This window comes from Marmota flaviventris, chromosome 1 (genome assembly GCF_047511675.1).
Source record: "Marmota flaviventris isolate mMarFla1 chromosome 1, mMarFla1.hap1, whole genome shotgun sequence".
Classification (NCBI taxonomy): Eukaryota; Metazoa; Chordata; class Mammalia; order Rodentia; family Sciuridae; genus Marmota; species Marmota flaviventris.
The window spans coordinates 149,215,320-149,239,502 of NC_092498.1; the positions used below are offsets into that span (position 1 = coordinate 149,215,320).

General features: G+C 54.0%; 1 protein-coding gene across 2 annotated transcripts in view; it reads left to right on the plus strand.

The window, feature by feature from the left end:
* The first annotated feature begins 9,120 nt into the window (after window positions 1–9,120).
* The window catches only part of Cmklr1 (chemerin chemokine-like receptor 1), a 35,002-nt gene continuing 19,939 nt past the window's right edge, over window positions 9,121–24,183 (plus strand). The window contains exon 1 of one of the 2 annotated variants that reach the window (XM_027923203.2): window positions 9,121–9,407. The gene's annotated coding sequence lies outside the window, so the exon portion shown is untranslated. Of the gene's footprint in view, window positions 9,408–15,921; window positions 16,006–24,183 lie in introns of those variants that run through there. The other variant, XM_027923204.2, reaches the window with a different exon arrangement.

Genomic DNA, 24,183 nt, shown 5'->3' on the forward strand with positions numbered 1-24,183 from the left:
GGAGAAAACCGACATCTGGAGAGGAGGTGACTCGACTAAGGGGCGCAGCTTGTTTGAAGCCAGCAGAGGCTTGAACCCGTGTCCTCGGATGGCTTGTCCAGCGCTCCGCTCCCGCGTCGCCTCCTGTCCTGTCTGCCTCCTCCACCGCTGTCATATAATGAGAAGCAGCTGGGTTTTCTTTCCAGAACTTCATAAAGCCCGGGTCTTCATCTCCTTCCTTTCTGGGAATCAATCCGCATTCAATGCAGGCACCTGCACAAAGCAGGGGAAGCTGGGAGTCTCCTTGCGTGCCCGCCGGGCCAAGCTGCGATCCTGGGGGTGTGAGGTCAGGGTGTGCACAACAGAGGGAGCGCCAAGCCTAACCGGCTCCGGGAGGGCGGGGCTTGATGTCTCCCCCGGGTTTCATCTTCTGGATTAAACGATGCTGATCCCTGAATATTATGCAACATGAATAAGAAATAGGGAAAAAGAAAATAGAAAAAGAAAAAAAGAATTAAGAAGAAAAATAGCAACTGGAATCCCACTACCTAGAGATAGCCACTGCTGACCCCTAGCCCCATTTCATTCCAGTTCTTTTCTCTGCTTATATAAAATCAATTATATTTCCTTTTCTCCCACCCCAGTAAGCTCACAACGAATGTACAGGGCTTTTATCCCCCTTGCCTATTCCAACCATTGGCTCATGTTAACAAAGGTTATTATTATTATTATTTTATTCATGGACTTGGAGAAAATAAATAATTTTTATATTAAAAGTGATACAACCACATTTTGAAGTAGATGTGAAACGGGCCTCCATTTTGTAAAGACATTACAAGGCTTCAAAGAAAATTTAAAGATTTCAAAAGTGTGCTAGTGGTGTGGACTCCACTCCAGAGCCTCCAGTTAGACTGTCACAGTTTTGTGCTATTTGAGGGGGTAGGTGGGAGAAGTATCGGGCTATTATAAGATGTTTTATCACCAAGCAACACATATGTAATAGGTTATATATATATTTAATACATTATATAGGTTTAATATGATCTATATTTCTATTTTGTGAAATGCAATATACTTCAGATATAATAGCTTTATTGAGATATCATTTACATACCATCCAATTCAGCCATTTAAAATATACATTTCAATGGGTTTTAGTACGTTCACAAAATCGTGCTATCAACGACACAGTTTTAGAATGTTTTCATTGCTTCCAAAAGAATCCCCGAATCCCTGCATGCCTTAGCAGACACTGGCCATTTCTCTCCCGTCTCTTTTCCCCAGCCCTAGGCTACCTTTAATCTACTTTGTTTCTATATATTTGCCATATTTGCCTGTACTTGTTTATTTTTTAAAATCATTTATTTATTTATTTATTTATTTTTTGCAGTGAGGGTTGAAGCCAGGGCTACTTTACCACTGAGGTACCTTCTCAGCCTTTCTTACAATTTTTAAAGAATTTTGAGAAAGGATCTTACTAAATTGCTGAGGCTGGCCTGGATCTCAAGATCCTCTTGCCACAGCTTCTCAAGCCACTGGGATTACAGTCCTGAACCACCATGCCTGGCTTGTTCTTGATATTTCATATAAAAATTATGCAATTTGTGGCTTTTTAAAAATCAGACTTTCTTCATTTGACACAACATTTTAAAAGTTAGTCCCTGTTGTAGCATGTGTCTGGACTTCATTCCTTTTTAGGGCTGAATAATATTCCACTTTAGAGTTATATCACATTTTCTTTATCCATTCATCTGTTGAGGGACTTTTGGGTTGTTCCAGCTTTTTGACTACGTGATGAATGCTGCTGGGAACATTTGTGTTTAGCTTTTGCTTCATTTCACTGAAGGGGGGAATTGCTGGGTTATATGGTGATTGTGTTTCTTTAGGATTCACTGCAATGTTTTCCAGAGTGGCTGGTCCAGTTCACACTCCCAGGAGCCCTGTAGGAGAGTCCGGGTTCCGTTCCACCCCTAACTGCCACTGGAGCCACTCTAGAGGGTGTGCCGTGGTCTGTCTGATTTGGATTTGTGTCTCCCGACTGACTAACTATGTTGAAGATCTTTTCATAGCTTTTGAGCCACGGGCCATTTGCATATCTTTGGAGAAGTATCTGTTTAGCTCACTGGCCCATTTTAAAATTGGATTATTTGGTTATTTATCTCTTCATTATTGAGTTATAAAAGTTCTTTGCCTATTCTAGATACGAGTTCCTTAGCAGATGTATGAATTGCAAAGATTTCACCCCAAGTTTGTGGGTCGTCTTTGCACTTTTCGGATGTTATCCTTTGAAGCGCAGAGATTCAAAAAAAATTTTTTTAAATGAAGTCTAGAGAGTATTTTCGAGATACGATTTTAGGATAGGATCCCGTGTTTCCTGTAGGAAAGCTGCGACTTGTTGAACTGATTTTCATGCTGTTTCTGGATTCTTCGCTGGGATCCATCTGTCAGGCAGCGGGGTGCTGGTGTTATCTACATGACAGAGTTCCAGGGCAGGACGTGATTGTGGATAAATCTGTGAGCACAGGTCACACGGTTTCCTTGGGATGGAGTTCTGCAAGTGCTCCGGGTGTAGATGCCCCCAAGACTCAGAGCTTGAGCTTGGGCTCCTCCTCTGGCTCCCGTCCACCCCACCAGTGTGTGTGGGGGGGTGCCCATTCACACAGCTCTGCTACTGACATTTGGAAAAGACAGCTTTCTTCCCTGATTTTTACATCTGAATTTTAAAATGTGCGTGTATGTTTCTGACTGATCTGGCTACAACTTTATAGGGGGGAATAATTTTGAGGTTGATCAGAGACATCTGTAGGCAGAAGAAATAGATAGTTTAAATCCCAGAACATCTTTTGAAAAATGCAGATTTTTTTTTTTTTAGTACCAGAGATTGATCTCAAGGGCACTCGACCCCTGAGCCCCATCCCCAGCCCTATTTTGTATTTTATTTAGAGACAGAGTCTCACTGAGTTGCTTAGGGCCTCACTTTTGCTGAGGCTGACTTTGAACTCACGATCCTCCTGCCTCAGCCTCCCTGTCATCTGCTAGGATGACAGACATGTGCACCACACCTGGCTAAAATGCAGTTTTATTCCTTCTGTGGTCAGACAGAAATCCTGTGGAATGAGGAAACACCATCTTTGCTCAGTTCCTTGGGGCATCTACTTTAACGCACAGGCACTATGTAGCCATTCTGTCATTTCTGGGCTTGCCGACGGAGGGCGCCTTCAACATCAGTCACCCTGGGTCTCCTTAGCGCCATTCTTCGGTTTGTCTCATCCTGGTGACAAAAGTAATTTGGACTAAAGGGTCATTCAAATCATGCCCAAATTCTGGATTAGTGGGGTTTGAACATTCATAAAATCTTTGGATTGTCAGGCAGATGGTGGCTTCAGTCTGTCACAGATCTCTCTATCTATCCAACACGTCTTCAACATGGGCCACGAGATTGCCCCGAGTACCAGGGATGTGAGGCACACGCATGAATCAGGTGTGTGGTTGTTTTGTACTTAAAACCACTTGAAGTTCTCAAACCCCTTTGAAAATCTTTGGAGCCTTTCCCCCAGAAAACCCTGTACCCACAGAGGCATGCACACATAAATTGGTGGTCCTTAGAGACCATCAATAGACGACTCAACTCAGAATTGATATATTCCAATGAATTAAAAAAGATGAGCCAGGCACGGTGGCGCACACCTGTCATCCCAGTGGCTTGGGAGGCTGAGGCAGGAGGACCTTGAGTTCAAAGCCAGCCTCAGCAACAGTGAGGTCCTAAGCAACTCAGTGAGACTCTGTCTCTAAATAAAACACAAAATAGGGCTGGGGCTGGGGCTCAGTGGCTAAGCACCCGGGGATTCAATCCCCAGTGCCAAAAACTATGAGAAATAACTTGTTATAAGCCACTCAGCTTATAGTATTTTGTTATTACAGCCCAAACAGACTGAAGTTTATGGGGTTCACACAAGCCATCCTCCCACAATTCACTTGTTATTATTACTTCCAGAAGGGAACTGAGGCACAGAGAGGTCAAGCCACTTGTGTTAGGCCACACAGCTATGAAGTACACAGCAGAGTAAGTGTTGGGGTGGGATTCGAACCTGCGCCGTGCTCTCCACCTCTCCCATCTGTGACCTTGAAGTCTTCCGGCTACGATTATGTTGTATTCATCATCTGACAAGAGCTGGGCTCTGCGTCAGGATCCTGAGGGCCTTACTTGCCAGGGTTATGCCTTTAGTTCCCGGGTCCTGGGGGGTCCTGGGGGGTGTGGTGGGCTTCCCCGACGGGTCAGGCGATATTGTAATATTCACAGGACTGCACAATTCCCCCAGCAGTGCCTCTGGGGCTCTTCTGAAGACGTGCACCTTGGTGGAGGTCTGTGCAGGGGGCATGGGGAGCCCAGGGCCTGGGGTCTCTGCAGCGATGGTGGGTGGGGGGAGCCTGGGCCTGGGCCCAGCCCCTGCCCCTGAGCTCTGCGTGTGCCTCTGAGTCAGAATCCCTGGCAGGAAAGTAAACTTTCTGCACCTAGGGGAGGAGTGGGGAGCTCACTTTTCAAAAATAGGAAAGGCAGCCCCGTTGCTATGACGAAGTCCTCGTGTTTTCAAAACCCAAAACGTTTTGATGACCCACATATGAAAAGGCACCTACCACGTCCTTGTGAAAACACACAGGAACAACCGGCATCTCCTGCCCCATGTGAGCGGGGGGTGGGCGGGGGCCGGGGCAGCTTGTCTGAAGTAGGACCTCAAAGGCTCTGGGGTCCCCCACACTGGGCTCCCCCCACGTCACCAGCAAACCCCAAGCGCCCCCCACAGAGCCACTGCAAATGGGGGTGTGTTACAACGGTATGTGAACAGGGGTGGGACTCATCCACACAACATGGGTCTTCATCAAAACTAAGAGGAGCCTCGAGCTCCTGAGCCCAGAGCTTGGACCCACGGGTCGTGGACGTCGGGTCGGCCAGCTGACTCTGCAGTCTCCCCCCTGGGCCTCCGGGGTCCACTGCCCGTGACCGCGGGCCTCACGCGTCTCTGCGGGTCCTTGACCAGCTTCGGCCTCCAGGTTCTGAGCTCCCGATCCGGGCCGTGGAGGCAGGGCCAGGGCCCGGGCAGCTCCGGGGCCTCCCTCTTCCCACAGGCAAAATGGGCGCAGTCCAGGGAGACGGACAGAGGGAGGGACGGAAGGCGGAGGAAGCCGAGCCAATGGGGCTCAGCACAAGTCACTGGTGACTCCGGGGGAGGCTGTAAGGGAATTCCTCGTCACCAACCCCCAGGTAGGGGACGTGGAGGGGTCACCGGAGGCTTCTCACCTGTGCTCTGATGGTGACCCCAGGGGCCCTGGGGGGCCAGGGTGCTGAGGGCAGTAGATCTGACCCAATCTGGCCTTATTTCTTTCACCTTAGGGTTTGGGGTTCCACACAGAGTCTTCTGGAAAATAGAGGCCTTTATAGAGAAAGACGGAGGCTGGTGGTCAGGGGGAGGCCGAGGGCTGGGGCAGGGGTGGGGGCCTGAAGAGTCCCCGAGGGCATGGGAGACCGGAGGCCTCGGGTTTCCCTGACGGAGCCGGGAGAAGAGACAGGCCCTGGGACAGAGGGGTCAGCGGGCAGGAGAAGGAGGCGCAGGCCAGCGACACACAGGTCTGGAGGAGACAGACCTTCATTTCATAGAAGGGACAAAGGAAGCCCAGAGAGGGGAGGTGATTTGCCCAAATCCACACAGCAAGACAACAGCAGGCTTGGATTTGAACTCAGGTCTTTCTGACTTCAGAAGTTGTGTGTGTGTGTGTGTGTGTGTGTGTGTGTGTTAAGGTCATGCCCTTGACCTCTAGGCTGCCTTAAGATTCAGTGGCTTTGGTGTCTGGCCCTGGGGAGGGGCTCAGGTCAGGAATACTCCAGTGTGGGTCAGCCCCGCGGAGCCAGGGACAGCAGCCAGGGCGGGAGGCAGAGGTGTACAGGGCCACGTGGAAAAACAGGAGGGACACGGTGGCCACGTGCAGACGGGCCTGCAGGAGGGCGCTGGACTCTGCCAGGCAGGTGGGAGGACACGGGGCCCACCTGGAAGGCGGCTGGAGGAGAGGACGTCCAAGCACGGTTTCAAAGGACACAGGTTCCCAGGTGGCTGGGTGCAGGGTGGCCGGGTGGGGGGGTCACCTTTGCAGAAGGAACAGCTTGGCACAGGGTGGGTTCCGAACAGAAGGGGGCACGTGGCTGGAGAAGTGGGCAGGTTTGGGGCACAGGAAGCTTCTGTGCGTGTGTGCGTGTGAGTGTGCGCATATATGAGAGTGTAAATGTGTGTACATGTGAGCACGTGGGCAGTGTGCATGCTTATGTGTATAGGTGAGTGCGTGTGTGTGTGCACATGTATGAGTGTGTCCACGTGTGTGTGCATGTACTTATGCAAGTGCATGATTCTGTGTGTGCTCGTGTGTTTACCTGCATGTGTGCACGCGTGGAGTGGGGGTTGGGAAGCCCTCTGGGAATTACCATGATCGAGCAGTGGCTCAGAACTTGCTGTGTGGCTTTGGGCAGTTGCTCACCCTCTCTGGGCCTCTTTTTCACTGGCTGGAAAATGAAAGCTTTCCCGGAACACGGCTACATGGGGTTCCTGTCACCTGAGAGCTGGCAGACAGCCACCCATCTCCTGAGCTCCTCCCATCCCCTCCTCCCATCCCGTCTAGGGTTCCTGCTGACACCCCTGCAGGGCCCTCCCGTGGTCACAGGCCCCTGGAAAGCTGTCTTGCAAGAGGAGGGGCTGGGGCTGCTCTCCACCCCTGTCCCTCACCAGGAGGGTTCGGAGTTGGGGCTCCTTGTGCCCCACCCTCCCAGGGCCCCTCCATGTGTTAACCCTTCCCAGCCTGGAAGACAGCCCTGGGCTGGGGCGCGGCCTCCTGCACAGTTGAGGGCTGCCAGCCTCCTCCTCTGGCCTCCTCGCCCTGGGTTCCCAAGACCCAACATCTCTGCGCTTCCCTCCCCCTGGATGTTTGCAGAGCCCAGGGAGCCGCTTCCCCTCTCTCCCCCCCCCTCCCCCCCCTCCCCAGACCTGGTCTCCAGGACAGGAGAGGCTGGCCGTCCCCGACAGGATTTCTGTCTGGGTGGGAGGACGCCTGAGGACCGCCATGCTGGGCCCTCCTGCCTGGTGAACTTGGAGTCTGCTGGCAGTCGGCCTGCAGGAAGGGCTGCTCCCTCATTTGGGAAAAACGGCTTCCTAATGCCCAACGGGGGAGGAGAGGAAACCCAGTGTTCACGGCTTTCAGCCTTGTGCCAGATCCCGCGCTGAGTTCCCCACCCTGGTCTGGTCTCCCATGAGAGCTCCATTCCTCCCATTTGGGGAGGAGAACGTTGAGATTCAGAGAGGCTAGGAAGTTGCACAAGGTCACACAGCCAGCAGGTGGAGGAGGGGCTCTGACTCAGCTCTGCCTGCCCCCGAGGCCAGCGCCTGAGCTCAGCGTCCTCTGGGTGCTTCAACAAATCCCCATGAACTTGGTGGCCCAAGACAGCACAAAGTTAGATTCCTATGGTTCCGGAGGCCCAAGGTCCAACCGAGACTCAGGGTATCACCAGGGGACAGCAGGCTGGTCCCTCTTGGAGGCTCCAGGGCAGACTGTGCTTCTCGCCTCTCCTGGTGACCAGAGGCTGCCAGCTCCTTGGCTCCCTGCTCCTCCATCACCGGCCTCCTCCCCGTTGGGCCTCCCGCCTTCCCACAGGGACCCTTCCCACAATGCACCCCCTGGACGACCCAAGCTCGCCTCCACATCTCCAGGTCCAAATCACATCTGCAAAGTCCCTTCCCTGTCACCAGGGGGGTGGCATAGCCTCAGGATCTGGGGGTTAGGACAGGGACATCTTCTGCCATTCCTCGTTTCTGTGTCACGTGTTTCTGTGACACGTGCCCTGGGGATCCTTCCTGGTACTTCAGGGGTCATGAGGGAGCACCCTATCCCATCCCTCGTGGGCAGTCTCCAGCAGGCAGGCTCTCTAGGGTGAGACCTGGACGTCCTGCTCACCAGCCTGGGCCTGGCACACGGAAGGAGCCCAGGAAATGGCTCTTGAGGGCTGAATGAACCAGAGAAGTTAAGTGAGTGGCCCAAGGCCACACAGGTGGTCCAGCCAGAATGGAGCTCTCCGTTCTAGGCCTTCAAGAAAGTTCAAAAAGGCACAGTGTGGGCTGCAGAGGATCCTGCAAGTCACAGAGAGCATCTTTGGGAGCCTCCTCTAGCCATCTGATGACCAGAGAGGTCAAGGAAACTTTAGTTCTAGAATGTTAAGAACTCGAGTCCCTTTAACACGAATCTCCAGGACTCCAGATCCCGGCAGCGGACGGTGGTCATGAAGCTGAAGTCTGATCCTCCATCTTGACCCCTGAGAGCGATTCCAGGGGTATAAACAGGTTTCCCTGCGCGCCCTGGCCTCTCCCAGGCCCCTGCCTGTCTGCCAGGCCCTGAATTTCAAAATCCTGTTGATAAATAAAAGTGCAAACAACAAGACAAAAACATCCTTTCGCTCCCAGGGAGGAAACCCCAAACTTTTCAGCCATGTTCCAAAGGGCGCCCCAAACCCCTGCCTTTGGGTGGCTGGAAGCCCCTGAGGGAGGGTCCTTGGCCAGGCAGCCCCGGGGGACTTTTCAGAGGGACCCCAGCAGGGCTGCATGTTCTCATCCCTCCCCCGGGACCAGGGGCCCAGCTGGACAGGAGCCCAGGGCCTGGCCTTGCCAGATGTGGCCCCCGGCTGATATACTCAAGCTCAGGACACCCAGGGGCGACTTGGGGGCGGGGCGTGGGCGGAGCTTGGGTGGCAGGTCCCAGGAGGAACCGGCGACTTCCAAAGTTCCTCCAGAGTTGGCTTCTCCCAGCGCTCCCTTTCCGGGGTCCCCAGATTGTACCGGCCACCAAGAGGGGCAGGAGCCGTTCCCAGGTGGGGGGACAGCACGCACCAAGGCCCAAGCCCTGAGTGGGGACAGAAGCAGCCCCGCAGCGGGTCCCTGGCAGGGAGCAGCCCCGGGGCCGCATCTGCTCCCGGTTTGCGCCCAGACGGTGGGCGGGGCTCCCAGCTGCGCCAGGGGCGGGTCGCCCGGGTCCTCGCTGCCACCCACGGCTCCCGCGGGCAGGGGCGGCCTCCGCGGCCCCCACTCGCGCAGCTGGCGACCCGCCCTCCCCTCGCAGCCCGCTTCCTGCCCCTCCTCCCTCTCCTCCCTCCAGCTGTTTCTCTGGCTGAGTCCCGGTCCCTGTCCCTGTCCCATTCAGGGCAGCAGCCCTGGTGAGCAGGCAGCTCCGGACGGAGCGGGGACTCCCGGGAAGCCTCGTGGGGGCTGCTGCGCTCTGGGGGACTCCACGGGGGTCGCCAAGGGACCGAGAGCCACTACCCGAGGAGCCCTGGGACCAGGAGGAGGAAGCCAGAGACACAAGTGTCCTGGACAGTCCCCGGGAAGACGGAGCCCCGAGAGAAGGTATCAGGCTGGCTTTTCGACGTCTTCCAGAGGGACAGGGGAGGGGACCGCGGAGACAGCAGTTCCGATCTTCTGGTAACTTAGTGTTTGTCTACAGGCAAAGAGTTTAGAGGTCATTTTCAGATTTCAAAAGTAACGCCTGCTGTTTACCAACCGACCAACCGACGACAGCAGGGACACGGCGTCCTATAGGGATGGGGACCCCCATGCACGTGTGGCCGCACAGAATCTCCCACCATCTGGGTGGGAAGCCTGCTGGGTCCTTAGCCACCGACCCTGAACTGCCTTGCAGATCATTTCTATTTTTGCCAACATACATTTTGAGGGCTGCGTGGGAAGGGGCCCAGGAAGTCACTGAGCGCTCTGCGGTAGATTTGTCATTATTTTGAAGATGCCACGCTTTCCCCAGTGGGTCATCTTTTGTGTTTGTCTTAGGGACCCCTTTCCAGGGGTGCAACTGCGTCCTAGTGGGTGGCGCCAGCTCACAGTCTCTATGGCGTTGTATCTGGGTGCAGGGTTCTCACATCTCAGTTACCCACCCCTTGGACCTGAGGACCTAAGACTCTTATCCAGATGCTTCTATGTGCATTTCTTATTAATGTTGATGGTTCGCTCTTCTTTGATTATCCTGTTCAATTCTGTTCCTATTCTCCACCCCTGGGAACATTGTTTCTTTTTATTGATATTTAGGAGTTCTTTGCATATGAAGGATAAGATCCCCGTGCCAGTGTGTTCTGTTGAAAATATTCCACACCCCCCTTGGGCCTCATCCTTGTGCATTTTAAATGGGAGGAGCCACGAAAAAACGAGCTTTGGGCCAAATTACAAATAGACAACACATTGCAACGATCTATTAGCTGCTTTTGGATGGAAGTTGGATTGCTGGGAACTTTTTGGTTCGCCGAGGCCAGGTCACAGGTCTGAGGTCACATGGTGAGGAAGCGGCCAAGGAGAGCCTGGCCTTCTTTTCTGTTAAGGAGAGCCCAACTTCCCCTTCTGCACACCTGCCTCCTTCTCAAGAGCAGCCTTTTCTGTAGCTCTTGCTCTCTGGAAGGACAGACTCCTCTGGATGGCTTCATGCTGAGCTGCATCTGGTGCAGGAAGGGGGTGGCTTGGCATTTTCTTAAGAAGGAAGGTTTAACTTGAACTTTTGGGGCTCGGGTGGAAAGTCCAGTTGTCTTGTCTGTTGTCCTGGTAGCCTGGGAGCTCCTGGAGACCTTGAGTATCACTTTCTTTCTCTGTGTCCTCAGTCCCTTGTGCAAGAACTAACTTAACCCATGATAGGTTCATGGAAGAGCATTGATTGAATAAGGAGTAACCAGGTCTCAGTTTCACCATCTGAAAAATGGGGTTGGACTAAAGTGTTTACTCACTGACATGTCTGTTTGCAAGCCACTTTATTAAGATGACCCTCTTGAGTCTGCACCATGGCTTTATAATAAAGGTAGCAGGAACACACCTGTTTTACAGAGCAGAAGACCAAGGTCCAGAGGGGGTTCTGAGGCTCTGTCTCCACAAGACACCATCAGGCACTGTGCTACAGGGGTCAGTTTGAACTGGTTGGCCACCTGACAAGTGAGTGACAGAAGCAAGTTATCCTTTACCTTGGTGCCTCAGTTCCCTCATCTATAAAATGGGGCTATGAATAGTAGCTACCTTGTAGGATAATTATAAAGATTCAATGGGACCATACATGGACAGCACCCCGCAGCGGCTTATCATGCAGTAAGGTAGGTAGTATTAACAAATCTGTGCTGTTTTAGCTCACTCGGTTTGTGGTACTTATTGTTATAGCAGCCAACAAGAAACTAATACGCTTGTTGCCTGAACTCTTACTTCATTTAACACCAGGATGTCATAGATTCTGAATCCTGTTCAAACAAATCCAGGTATTCATTATTCTTCTTGCCATCATTTTTATACTACCATGCTGTTTAGACCTGTAACATTCATCTGAGCCAAACAGAAATGAAGCTGGGTGCAGTGGTGCATGCCTGGAATCCCAGAGGCTCAGGAGGCTGAGGCAGGAGAACCATGAGTTCAAAGCCAGATTCAGCAACTTAGTGAGGCCCTAAGCAAGAGCAAGACCCTGTCCCTAAATGAATAAATAAATAAAAGGCTCTGTTCTTCGATGCACTTGAGCTCAATATCCTGGTACCAAAAATAAATAAATAAATAAATAAATAAATAATAAAAAAGAAAAAATATATATACATTTTTTACAATAGATTATTAACCTCTTTAAAATAGATGATTAGTTCATAGATTCTTGCTAACATGCAGGAAAACCAAAAGCCTATTTTGTTCTCTTTGAGCTTCTCTGTGCCTGTGCAGCCATTGCTGCCTCTGCAAGGCTATGAACTAGACTTAGAGCATCTTGCCCTGTGATCTCCAGACCACCTGGATAAGAATCATTGATGGTGTTTCTCAGAGTTTAGAGTTTGAAATCAGAATCTCAGAAGGTGAGGCACTGGTGTCTGCATTTGGACCAACTCCTGGGGAGATGGGAGCACCCTAAAACTTGAGAACCAGAGTACTTGAATATCTTTTTTTTGGTCATTTTTCCAGGTTCCTGGATTCTTTGCTGGGCATGGGGGTTTCTTTTTCCCTTTCTAAGCAAATACCCTTGTGTTTCTGTGAAGTCAAATGTTCTGTGTCAGCAATTGAGGCCGGGAGGCTTGGTGGAGAAGAAGTGAAACTTTGTCTTATGGCACCACAGAGAGTTGGATCATGTTAGCAAGCCCCCAGCGAGGGGAACTTTGAAATTATTTTAAGCTGCAGAAGCCTTTTCTCAAATGAAATTTGGCTGGGAGGTGCAACTTGAAAACAGATAAAAAAGGGGGTATAGTTTACTCTGGAACAAAAATGGAGCACGTCAGGCTGCAGCTCACTAGACCCGCCTCTCATTTCTGAAGGACCTCCAAGAATCACTTAACTCTCTGGGGTGGGCTGAAAACTGGAAATCTACTTCCTTTACTTGATCTAAAGATCAAGCTTCTAGACCTTTATTAGACTTGCTGTGTGAACTAAGGCAAGGTATTCCCTGCATCTGGTCATAATCATTTAATCTATAAATAGGGAGGTTGTATTAGTTAAGGTGGTCTGCAGTAACAAATAGGCCCAAACACATAAATGGCATTAGCAAGACATGCTTATTATAAGGCAGGTGTTTCTTGTTTTACTCTTTCTTTTTGTTTTCTTCACCCCTCCTACCCCACCCCACCTTTTGAGACAGGTTTTTTTCTATGTTGCCTCAAACTCCTGGGCTCCCTTGATCCTCCTGCCTTGCCGCCTGAGCAGTGGGGACTGCAGGTGCATAACACTGTGCCTGGCTTAGGGCAGGTGCTTCTGAATGGAGAGTGTTCCTCTTCCTCACGGTAATTCAGTGACCCATCTTGTGGCCCCCTCACCTCCTTGGACTGGCAGATGAGAGAGTGGCAATGGCATGTTCACGTCCTAACACCTGGGCTGGGGTAGCAGACACCCTTTTGCTCCTGGGAGAGCTAGGCTTGTGGCCAATCGAGTTGCAAAGGAGGCAATTCTCAGGCCCCTAATCATGAATTTCTCTAGAACGTGTACAATGGCTATTTTCTCTCCCTACTAGGGGGAACAAAAAAACATCAAACCAAGGATGACAATTTTAATGAGTGCTTTACATTTATGGAGTTGAAAGTTTTTATAGCCATCATTTGTTTCACTGACCTTGCGTGGAAAGGATTCAGGATCATCATTGCCTCTTTATAGATGAGGAAAACAAGGCTCAGAGAGGTAAAGGGACTTTGTCAAAGTCACACAGCTCTTAAATAAAAGAACTGGGATTCGAACTCAGAAAATCTTACTCCACCGGAACATTCACGTGCATAGACGTGTGTGTGCATGTGGTCAGGGTAGAGATTTTCCAGGCTGGACTTCCCCAGGGCTGGGCACAAGGGCAGCCGAAGCTCAAGATTATTGTAGGGTTCCCAGAACAGGCCGAAGTTCTTGATTGGGAGGCAGCTGGGTGGTTGTCCTGGCCTGGGGAAGCCCAGTGTGACAGTATTACAGCCACTGGCCACGAGAAACAAGAAAGGGCGGTGTGGGAGGGCAGGTTGGGGTCCTGGGTGAGGCTGGGGCTCGGCTGGGCTGGGTCTACTGTGGGTGTCTGGGAGTGTTTCCTGTGTGGACAGCCCACAGCAGGACGAGGACTTTAGTGACATAGGAAACTCGGTGACTCAGCCCTGCTTCCTGACCCTTGGCCCCTGAAGGAGAAGCTTGCAACACAGACTTTTCCTCATTCACTCAACAAACACTCACTAACGCCTACTGTGCGTTGGGCCCCTGCAGGGCCAACCCCATGAAGAAAGGTGGGGTTCGTGCCCTTGTGGACCTTGAGCAGTCCCACGGGGGAGTTATGTTTGTTCCCATTTTAGAAATGAGGGAAGTGAGGCTCTGATTAGGGGAGTGACAGTCCCAGGTCTCTTGGTGGGATGGAGATCTGCGTTCTTGTTTCCCACTCCAGGGCTCTTTCTAGATCCACGGCGGAGAGGGAGGCACTGGGCCCGGCCTGGGATGCAGAGAAAGGGCCTGGTGGTTGGCAGCTACTTTGTGCTGTTTCTGGGCTCAGGTTTGAGGCAGTGTCAGGAAATCAGTTGATTCATTTGTCTTTGGTGTCTCTGCATTTGTTTTTGGAGTAATGGACGTGAGCATTCTTGAGAAAGAGTAGAATTTCTTGCAGTGCTGGACGGAACCAAGGGGCAGTCATTTTACCTGGTCCCAGAACTGTCATAGACTCTGGGGCCCACTCTAGAATGCAGCCCCCTGACTTCCTGACAGCCTCGGCTTCCTCCTCCAGGTTGTGGAGGGATGGAGTGATCTAACGCTCACAGAGCCCTGGGCGCACCGGCAGCTCCAAGAAAGCATTTCATTATCATCCTTCTCAGGAAAGTGAGAAAGTTGTCTTTGCCAGTCTGGGTTGGGGGCATCTGGTGCTTTGCAACTTTGGGTCCCCAGGCTGAAGCAGGTCCTTGGGGCCCTGGGGGGGCACCGTGGACCTGGCTTTCCTGAGCCTCACACATACTCTGGCATTGAAGGAAGCCCCAGAAGTTGAGTCAGCAGGCGCCAGCTGCCATTCAGGCAGAGGGGGAGGGGTGGAATCAGTTCTGCTTTCTCAGGACCTGACTTGGGTTCTGTGATCCTGTCCTGAGGCACGTGACCTCCTGCTGAGGGCAGCACTTGTGCAAGGAGGTGGAGAGCGAGGCTCAAGAAACAACTAGCACAACTGATTCTCCACCTTGGAAATCAGGGATGAGAGACAGGGAGCTGATGGGAGGGGGTGAGCATGGGGGAGGGCAGGCCCTGCACCGGGCACACCTGGGCACACCTGGGCACACCTGGGCACACCTGGGCACCGGCCCTGCATGTGCATGCTCCGTGAATGCAGACATCTATGCTGGGCTTGGGGAGGGGGTGCCTTCTTCTGCCTGTCCGTCAGGGGTACCTCCTACTGTGATCTGCACCCATGTGCCTTATGGACTTGGGCTTTGAGAGCTGAGCTGGCCATTCTCTCGCTCGGTTCCACAGAGCACTGACCATCAGAATGGACACGGGTGTGAACACCCAGAGAGGCTGGGCCGGCCTCCTGTATGGTGGTCAGGCCTGACCTTGGCCCCAGCCTTGGGGTCCATCATTGAGATGCTTTACCCGCTGAGCTCCCGGCGGCACGGGGTGTGCTCTTGGCTGTGAAATGCTACTAAGTGCTTCCCAGGGGGGTCGATAAGGAGAAGGACCGAGCCAGACTCCAGCACCTGGCGGCTGCTCGGGCGGGGCTCTGGGTGACCACATGAGCCCCGGGCCATTCACTCTTCCAGGGCGGGCGCTGTGCCGGGCGTGGGGATTTCTGCACACGAGGACCCTCCCTTCGGCTTCTGCCCATGTCAGGAGCCGAGCTCCCTGGGGACTCCTGGTGGAGCATGTGTGGCCACCTAGTGGCAGGTACCAGCTGCCCGCCAGGCTGTGCTCAACCGGGAGACTTCTTGGGCTCTGAGTTAGCTGGGTCCCCGCAGCTGCAAGAGCCGTTGTGACCTCAGTGTGGCTCAGTTCGCCCCATTTCCGCCCCTTTCCAAACATCTGTTTCTGCTTCTGGTCCTGCTCCTAATGACCCCACTGTCCCTCCCAGTCCCCTGTTTAAACGCCTCAGGAGGGAGCACCTTCCCGGTGCAGATGGTGCTGTGGCCCCCCCACAGGTCCCTGACGGGGTTCGCTTTGCTCTCTGACGGTGGATTGGATCCCTCTCAATCTGGAACCTTCCTTTCCAGCAGGTCCCCGAAGAATCTTGAATGGACGTTGAAGTGGACGGTGTTGACCTGGACAGGATCTGGTCCAGGGTGCAGGTCCCCCTCTGCCCCACCCTCCCCGTCTCTCTGGTGGGAACTGCCGTCACCTCTCTACCTGGGTGCTCAGGGCTCTGCCAAATCTGCAGCCACCTGACCTCTTGAGTCCCAGGCTTGGGACTAGCTGGGTATCGCTTCTGCCACTTCCTGTCCATCCTGGAAAGTGACCAGTCCAGTCTAGAATCAGGGGAGGAGGAGCAGAGTCCCCCTCTTCATGCTAGGAAGGACAGGTATGTTTTGGGAGATGTCACAGTCTGTCCTTAAAGATAATATACCCACTGGGGGTGACAATGACCTTCTGAGATAAGTGTGGCCACGCCTGAGCTAGTGCACACTCCCGTTTCTCAGCTGAGCCTCAGAAAGGGAGCGTGAGACCATGTAGAGAAGAGAGCCTCCATTCACACCGTTCATTTATTGAGCACCTACTATATGCCAGGAGCGTGGGATACCAGGAGGAATGAACCCTGTCCCCGAGAGCCCCCAGTTAAGTAGGAGATGGCGTGTAGGCAGACGGAGGGGGTTCTGTCTGCTCAGAAGGTTGGCTTGCAGGTCAGGGAGTGGGGGGACGGTGCTCACGGGTCCTGACCGCCCCTGACCATTCCACTCACCATCCATTCAGTAGGGAACACACACATGCAGGGCCATTGTGACCCAGGGCTGATTGTTGTCTGCACTAACTGAGGCCCCTTTAGCTTGCCAAGGGCTACAGGGAGTGCCTGGAAGAAAGTTGGTCGGAAATAAAAGAGATTTCAGGGCGAGAGAGCAGCGAGCAGGGAGATGTGGGGGCACCACAGTGTGGGGTGTCCTGTGGGCGGGGCGGGAGGCAGGGGCTGGCAGGAGGGAGCGGGGACTCCGCAGGGTCTGGGAGCTCCCAGCAGCTTCGGAGAGGGCTGGTGCTCTTGGTTTTCCTGGAGGGCACCCTGGCCCTCCCAGACTCAGTGCTGAACTCCAACATGGGGGCCATGGAAGATTCCAGACGACCCCAAGCTAATTGAGTTTGCAGTTGCGAGTCAATAGAGGGCGTGTGGCTCTGTGGCTTCGTCTCCCGGGTTGTCTGGCCCCCGAGGCCAGCTTGGGGGGGACAGTGGTTTTCATGTCTGGGATGGCGGGTCCTTTGTCCTGCCGCTCTAAGGACTTGCTGACGGACGTGGGCACCGAGGCCGGGAGGGAACTTGGCCTTTGCTTTGGGCTTCACGGGAGCTGGGTCAGGATGGCCTCTCTGGTGGGCCCCGGGGATCTGTGGAGTCTGGACTGGCAGGAGGAGGCTGGCCTCCAGCCTCGGTACCCAGGCCAAGCCTTGCTGACATTAGAGGCTCCGGCGGCCTCCAGGCCGTGGGGGGTTGGGGGCAGCGATGTAGGGACAGGTCCTCGGGAGCCGGGTCGTTTCCAGTCTGTTCTAGAACAACCCGGCTCACCAGGGCCTCTTCGGCTGCCCGGGTCAGGGTCATGAAGAATCCAGGGCTCCTCTGCAGGGGTTCGGCCGACGCAGCAGCCCTGGGCTGGCTGACCCCTGGCCCCCGTTCCCGCCCTCTCTGGGCTGACCTTGGGAAAGCTGCCCCACGGCCAAGGAGCCACCAGGAAAGGACCTTCCTCCCAGGGACGTCGTGGGGCTCAGGGGAGGGCCTGCTGAGCCGGAGTTGGGGTTCCCAAACAGAACACGGCCTCCGTGGGAGGGGCTGGCCTGACCGGGCCCCCAGGACTCTTGAGCCACCGCAGGTGAAGAAGGGCCAGCTGTGGACAATGCCCGTGTCCTCGATTGGTCCCAAGTGCCTCCCCTCCTCTTCCTGCCTTGGCCAGAGACCATGGCAGGGATGAGGGAGACGATGAGTCACCAGCCTTGCATTTCCTGGGGCCCTGGGGCCTGTCTGGCCTAAAGGGGCCTCTCCTTGACTGTCCCCTCTCCTCCCATGACACACCAAGGGTGTGAAGGAAATCAGAAGCAGGACTCTGTGGTCTGATGGGCAGGCGGGGCCCTGCGCCTCCTCCTGTCCCCAGGGCTGGCCCTCCTCTATGCTCCCCGTCACTCCACACTCCGGCCCTGCCCGAGCTCTGGCAGGTCACATGTCCCAGGTGCCTGGGAGGCCAGAGGTGCCTGGGGCTCTGCTTGCCAGAGCCCTTGTGTTGCTTCATCTTCCTGAAGGGACAGGTAGATGTCACCAGCTGTGTCCAGGTGGGGCTCCTGCCCAGCGCCACTTCCTGCTGCCAAGGTTGTCCCTGGGCCATCACCCTCGGGCCGATGGCCACAGACTGTTTATGAAAGGGACACTACCCTCCCCCATGGAAGCGTGTGAAGGAGGGGACAGCCCTGAGGGACGGGCAGGGAAATGAGGGCCAGAGGGGACGCCCTTCATGCTCCAACTTGTGACATCTTTATCAGTCAGATAATGACTTGAGCTTTTTTCCTGTTTGGTGGGACTCCTGGGGATTTGCAGTTGGACAAACCTGGGTTCGAATCCCGAATGCCCGCATTTCCGGCTGGGTGATCTTGGATCTGCGAAGGTGTCTCTGAGCCTCAGTTTCCTCGCTTATAAATTCAAAGTGGTGGCAGAATCTGCGTGAGCTATGAAGTGAGGACTGAATGAAACCATCCACACCAAAAAAAAAAAAAAAAAAATGGTAAGCCAGGCATGGGGCACACACCTGTCATCCCAGTGCCTTGGGAGGCTGAGGCAGGAGGATCACAAGTTCAAAGCCAGCCTCAGCAATAGTGAGGCCCTAAGCAACTCAGTGAGACCCTGTCTCTAAATAAAATATGAAAAAGGGCTGGGGAACGTGGCTCAGAGGTTAAGTGCCCCTGGCTTCAATCCCTGGTACCCAAAGAATAAAAAATTAGAAATCAATGCCACCGCAGTGGGCCCGCACCTAGCAGCTCCGTCAACCAGGGAGCCTGCCCAAGAACCCGGGGCTTAAAACAATGTGGCCCCAGGCGGGGTCCCCAGGATGAGGCCTCCAGATGAGGAGCCTGGGTCCCTGTCACTCTAGGCTGACGCTCAGGGTCAGCCATCCCTCTCTTCCTTGTGGGGATTCCTTGATGTCCTAGTGAGACGGCCTCGGTTTCCTCACCTGTAAATTGGAGGTGAGACTGAAGTGCCTTCCCGTCACAGGGGAGGGTGGGGGGCTGCAGGGGTGACTTTTTCTTTCTCTTGGTGGGGAAGTGGGGATTGCCACAGCCAGGTGTTTAAAGAAAAGAAGTTGGAACTGGGGGCCGGGAATTGGGCTAATAACAGCTGGGACACTGGCCATTCGCCATGCGCCTGCTTGGCTCAACACAGGGACGCTTTACCAGCCCCTTTTATGTTTCATTTAGAGACAGGGTCTTGCTTAGTTGCTTAGGGCCTCATTAAGTTGCTGAGGCTGGCCTCAAACTTGTGATCCTCCTGCCTCAGCCTCTCGAGTCGCTGGGATTTCAGGCATGTGCCCCTGTGCTGGCTTGCCTCTGTCTTTTGAGGGGCGTGTTCCCAGAAACCAGGGCTGTATTCTGCGTCCTCCTGAGTAATCAGGACAGGGTGGTGGTAATGTAGAAGGAGCCCTGGCCCAAGGCAGACCCTTGAGACATGTTCTGGAACCATCCAGAAGGCGTGTCTCTCCCCTCGGGCGCCAGGTAGAAATCCTGGGTCATCTCCAGACCCTTGAGTTCCTGAGGGGGCTCTGGGGGTCCTGGGGGGTCTCCCGGCCACGGCATGGAGAGCATGGCCCGGTGCTGGTCAGCAGGGGTGGCCTGGCCTGTCCTGTCCCTGTGCTCCCGCCCCGTGACCCCTCTGTCCCTCCTGGCCCTTCCTCCTCCTTTTCCTCTTCTCTCTTTATTGAGTACGGGCTGCAGCTTCCCAGAGGCTGAGCCCAGCAGTTGGGCCAAACCCTGCCTGTCCCCAGCAGAAGGGTCCTGGAGGTGTCCTGTGACAGCTGGGCGCTGGGATGGGCTCGGCCTCAGCTCTGGAAGGGGACCTGCATCGTGCCCCTGCAGCTCCCGGTCCGCACCTGTCACATCAAGGCTACTGGGTGACACTTGCTCATTGAGGGACTGGACAAAGGGGCCCCTCCAGCAGAGGGACGCCCCCTCCCACTGCAGGGAGCAGGAGCTGGGGCATCCGCAGGAGCCCTGTTTACCTCAGGGAAACCAAAAAGAGAGCTAAGATGATGCTGAGATCCCGCGCTTTGTTTTTAAAACATACAATTATTTCGAGGACATATACTTGGTTTGTTTTATTGAAAAGCCTGGGAATCTTTTGCATCCAGCACCTAAACGCCCTGTGCATCTGAGCTAAAATACTGTGACCCTTTGGTCAGTTCCAGGAAGGGTGCCTTCTCTATCCCCTGGCCTCCTGTCTGGGTGGCTCATTTGAAGAAAACTTGGGGTGGGGAATTCATGGACTACCAGGTCTGAGGGAGGGGTTCACAGATGATGGGGTCTTCTTTTCTTTGTCTCTGCATGGTGTGTTCAAGGAAAGGCACAGAGAGATGGAGGAACTTGCCCAAGGTCACACAGCTGATGAGCAGCTGAGCCAGAGTTTGACCCCCAGGGACTTTAACCATAATCCTCCGGGAAGTTGCTGTTTGACTAAGTCCATCTGTCCCGTTGGGTCTGCAGCTGGGCAGCTAGGACAGATTTCCTGCACAGCCAAGATGGCCTTCCTCCCAGAACCTGGTGAGCCTCCTGGGGGAAAAGAATGAGTAAAAGAGGATTCTAAGAAGCCCTGTGGTGGGCTCTGATCTGGGTCCCTTGTGTGGTTTTAGGCGAGTGAGGGCAAAACTATCAAGTTTTGGGCACCCCCCGTGTCCCCCGATTTGGACTCGCTTGCCTAGTTCTGCTCCCAAGGGGGGAGGGGCTCTGAGTCCGTTTTCTGTTACTAATAATACCACCCCACCGTCTGGGTAAGTTGTAAAGAAAAGAGGTTTGTCTTGGCTCATAGTTCGGGTCCAAGGTCAGGGGGCCGCATCTGTTTGCTTTCTTGCTGGCAGAGTCCCCAGGCGGGTCAGGCATCACATGGCAAGGGACAGGGAGGGTGCGACGCTCACCTCCAGGCGTTGACACTCCCGAGACAACCCGCTAACTCGCTGCCCTGCCCGGTGACTGCGCGGATGGATCCCTGCGAGGGCAGAAGCCCAACTTCCTTCAGACACCCCATCTTCCCAGCTCCTCGTGAGGAAGAAACTTCAACTTGAGTTGAGGAAGAAAAGCCCCATTTCCAAACCACGGCAGGGAGGGAGGGAGGGAGCCAACCGGAGATGTGGCCTCAGGTGGAGGCTGGCCTCAGCCTGGCCCCTGGGAGCCCTGGAACCGGAGGGATTGTGCCCCAGGTTAGTCAGGGACAGGCAGCTCCTGCTTGGCAGAGGGCGGTTCTCAGCAAAGAGGACGGTGATGACATGCTTGCTTCTAATGTCCCCTGGGGCTGGCGGATGGGCAGCTCTGCTGGGGCTTTTGGCTGCTGGACTGTTTCTGTGGATGTGATTGCATGGGAGCTTCGGGTCCAGCCTCCACTCCCTTACAGAATGCTTGAAGGAGCAGGGTGTGGGCGGAGCTAGAGGGTGTGGGTGGAGTAGAGAGGTGGAGCTAGAAGATGTGGGTGTAACTAGATGATGTGGGTGGAGCCAGAAAGGTGGAGCTAGAGGGTGTGGGTGGAGCTAGAGGGTGTGGGTGGAGCTAGAGGGTGTGGGTGGAGCTAGAGGGTGTGGGTGGAGCTAGAGGGGTGGAATTAGAATGTGTGGGTGGAGCTAGAAGAAGTGGGTGGATCTAGAGAGGTGGAGCTAAAAGAAGTGGGTGGAGCTAGAGGGTGTGGGTGGAGCTAAAGGGTGTGACAGAGCTAGAGGATGTGGGTGTTGCCAACAGGTCACTTGCACATCTCCTGGGCACAGGGGAGGCCGGGGTGCCTCTTCTTTAGGATTTCGAGAGGTTCTTGGTGAACCTCCATCTCTGCCCCATGAGCTGCCTGGCTTTTCACCATCAGAATGTCCCATCCCAGTTCCGCTCAGGAAAGTCTTTTCCAGCCATATGATGGGGTCCTGCAGAGCTTCTGGGCTCTGCTGTGACCTCAGCCTGACAACCACCTGCCGATCAGGTGTCCCTTCTTTGAAGCGGCCTTCGCGGACTCAGAGCTGGAGTCGATGCCATGCCCATGTGTCCCCCACGTGTCCTCCAGCACCCTGGGATCCCTCTCTCCTGATCATCCCTCCTCTGCCTTCCCCACCTGGCTCCCGGGGTCATGGGAGCGGATCTGTATTTTTGTGTTCCTGGTTCCTGTGCCGGGACCTGGCAGGTAATAGTGCTCAGTAAGGTTATTAACTATGGATGAGAACCATGTAATCACACATACCTCCAACATACATGTCAGGGAGAAAGCTCCGAGATGGGGGTTTGAAAAACTCAAGCTCCTTCACAACCGTACCACTTGTGCAACTGGATAAGATTCATAATCATACTTAGAATAATCATAAAAATAATAGTAATAATACTAGTTAACTTACCGACGCTTTATCATGGGTCCTGTGCTCCGTTCTCCCAGTTTACCTCCCTCCTTTATTATATCCATGAAGTACGTACTATTACTGCTTTGTTGGTAGATAGGGAAATGGAGACATAGAAATCAAGCAACCCTGAGGTCTCACAGGTATGGTGTCGCAGAACTGGCACTTGAACTTGGGTGGTCTGGCTTCAGAGCCTGCCCCCTTGACTATCTCACATTGAACATGGCTTTGGGTTCAAGTCTTGTCTTCTCTGTTTTTAAGCTGTGTGACCCTGGGCAAGTTGCTTGACGCCTCTGTGCTTCAGTTTCTTCACCTGTGAGATGGGGGGTGGTTGGGAGGAGAAGTGAGGGCTGGGAGGACCCCAAGGATTCACAGGGATGGTTCCCAGGTCTTAGCAAGGCAGCGTTTTCAAGGGGTCCCTGAAGTCAGCACTAGCAGGGGCGTCACAGGTCAGGGCTCTTGGCAGAAGGTGGAAGAGACCGAGAGGAGGGAGACAAAGGCTTCTTTGTCAGCCACTTGGCCCTGCAGGGAGGCTGGCCAGGAGGACCATGAGTACCACGAAGAAGGTGGACGGGATGGGACTCCTGCCCAGGAGTGGGTGGGGACCCTTCCTCCTTCCAGCACATGTTCTTCTAGTGCCCCGGGTGGAAAATTCCCTTGGATCCTTTCCCGAGGGGCCAGGAAGGTTGGGGCCAAGTCTGCGGAAGGGTCGGCTTTCTCCGGTGCCCGGGAACACCATCGCTGTTTCGGTTTAGGACTAAATAAAGGTGGCTGGTGGCTGCTCGGGTCATCCGTCTGCCAAGCCACCCCCAGATCTGGCTCCTCCAGGGCTCGGGCGCCAGCTCTGGGACTGGGGACCACACTGACCCCTGCCTGCTGGCCTGTCACATGTTCTCTGTCACTTGCTCCGTCCTCTAGCCTGACTGGCCTTCTCTCTGGGAACCTAGAGAGTCCAGCTCCACCCTGGGGTCAAGGAGGGGCCTCGGGCGCATGTCACCCTCCTGTGGCCATCCGCCGTGTGGATGATCCCTGGTCCCACAGCACCCCGGGCATGGCTGTGGTCTCCCTTGGTAAATGTGGACACTGAGGGTCAGGATCGGGAACAGCTCCCACAGCTGGGTGAGAACCACGGTTCCCTGGTTCCCACGAGACCTTGACTGCAGGCGCGGCCCAGCTCAGGGGATCCACAGTGTAGGCCCTGGAGAAGGTTCTGGATGGTTTAATACAGCGTTCAACCAACACAGGGGTGAAGCCCCTTTGGCTCACTGTAAAGGGTGAGGGCACTGGAGATCGGAAAAGTTGTGCTCTACATGTGTGATAGGAATTGTAGTGCATTCTGCTGTCATAGAGAACAAATTAAAATAAAATAAAAACACCAGACTCTTCTAAGATGCTCCTGAAAAATGGTGGGGTAAATCGTAACACTGTAACACATGCACTATTGTTAGTTACAACATTGTAACAGTAAGGGACAGAAAGAAGTTAAGTACCCATCCCCAGGAAACTGGCTAAGTAAAAGCCCAAAATTCCGCTGCCCAGTGGCGCTCGCCTGTCATCCCAGAGACTTGGGAGGCTGAGACAGGAGGATCGCAAGTTCAAAGCCAGCCTCAGCAAAAGCAAGGCGCTAAGAACTAAATAAAAAAATGAAAAGGGCTGGGGGTATGTGACTCAGGGCGGGGAGCACTCCTGCGTTCAATGTCCTGTACCCCTAAACAAATAAGCAGTCCCTCGACCCTTCCTAAAGCCCACCAAAGCCGTTGATGAGCGTCCCTTGGCTCCTGTGACCAGCACGTGGGCAGATCTGTCGCTGGGATGACACTAACTCCATCCCAGAGTCAAGGCCCCTCCTGTCTGGATGCTCAGCTCAGAGGTCTCTGGTCTCTGGGGATTTTGGAAATCCTCGCCCGTCCTTCCCACGTTTTTAAAAACATGCAAATACAACAGAAAAT